Raw genomic sequence first — 1,835 nt, 5'->3', positions numbered from 1 at the left:
TATGAGCTAACAAGAAAGGAGGACAATGAAACAACTATATGTATTTCTCTTTTCTACTTAAACCTCAAAGTGTTGTTGCTATTGACCAATGCTAAGTTTGCCAAAACCAAATAGATTTACTCAATGCTCCCAAAGTGATACCAATACTAAAATCAAGATCAATCATATAATAGAAATTGCAAACTAAAATAAGGTGTGCAATATGCAAATGATAAGACTTCTCATTAATATTTCATATCGATAACTCACCCCAAGGGATACATAGATAACCAACTAAAGGAGAGATACTTCCTAACTGCAACCCATCTTATATGATAACTTCCCTACTCATGATATGACACTACTTGATAGCAAAAGGTAAAAGATAGTGATGATGTGATACCGCGGCACTCCCCCAAGCTTGAAACAAACCAAGGGGATGCCAATACCGATGATGAATTACTCCTTCGGCGGTGATGGTGATTCCTTGCCATCATCAGACTTCCAAGGAAGAGGCTCTCCATCAACAAAAGACATCCTGGTCTCCGGAACCCTGAAACTAGCAGCATAACTTATGCGCTTAAACCTGCTTTCATACTCACAGTTTTGATTATGAACATCATAGAGTTGAGCTTGGAGTTTGTTGGTGGTGTCGTGAAGCGAGAAGATATCGTCCCACAATTTTGCAGTCTCCTTCTTGTGGTTGAAGACCTCTTGTTCCAGTTTCTCCACCCTGTCTTCCAAGCTTCCTTCTCCTTTAGGACCCTGGACATCTTTGATCTGCAACTCTCCATCTACGAGCAACAATTCTTTGGGGTGCATCTTCAGCTCGTTCATGTACGGGTTGACGACGTCCTCAAAGAAGCTGTCCTTCTGAGTTCCCGACGAAGACATGGTGGATCCAGATCCGAAGCAGATCCTGGCAGAAAACAGCTCGAAACAAAACACGTCGAGAAAACGATATACGGACCTCCAGGGGTCCGGGGGATTATATAGCAGTAATTTTTACGTCAGAAGGAAAGTACCAGATCGAACAAGAGTCGGAGGGGGACAACGAGGCGGTGTCCTCATAGGGCGGCGCGGCCGAGCCGGGGCCCGCGCCGGCCTATGGGGGCACGCCCTCGTGCGTCTCCTCCACTCCGTTTCGATCTCGTAATTTTTCATATTTTCCAAAAACAGCAAAAACATTGTTCGGAAAGTAAATCGCGAACTTTTTATTACCTGTACTGTTATCTATTCAAAGTCGAGTTCTGGCGGACTGCCAATTTGACCTTTGATGAAGGCCTCCGGTGTTTCCACTCGAATAACATCAACATCTACATTATAAGAATCACCTGAGATATAATGCTTGAGTCTTTGTCCATTCACCACTTGCGTGGCATTGCCTTGGAGAGAACTAATTTTAATTGCTCCTGAATGATACACCTCCTCAACAACATATGGTCCTTCCCATTTCGAGAGTAATTTCCCTGCAAAGAATCTGAGACGAGACCGATACAACAGGACTTTATCCCCAATATTAAACTCTCTTTTGATAATCCTTCTATCATGCCATTTCTTAACTTTCTCTTTAAAAAGTTTAGCATTCTCATATGCTTCACTTCTCCATTCATCTAAAGAACTTAATTGCAACAACCTCTTATCAGCGGCTAGTTTAGGATCTTTGTTTAGTTCTCTAACAGCCCAATAAGCTTTGTGCTCTAATTCTAAAGGTAAATGACAAGCTTTTCCATAAACCATTTTATATGGCGACATACCCATAGGATTTTTATAAGCATTTCTATAAGCCCATAGTGCGTCCTTCAATTTAATAGCCCAGTTCTTTCTAGTTTTATTAACAGTCTTTTGCAAGATAG

This window comes from Lolium rigidum, chromosome 6 (assembly GCF_022539505.1).
Source record: "Lolium rigidum isolate FL_2022 chromosome 6, APGP_CSIRO_Lrig_0.1, whole genome shotgun sequence".
NCBI classification, from domain to species: domain Eukaryota; kingdom Viridiplantae; phylum Streptophyta; class Magnoliopsida; order Poales; family Poaceae; genus Lolium; species Lolium rigidum.
This window is presented reverse-complemented; position numbering follows the sequence as displayed.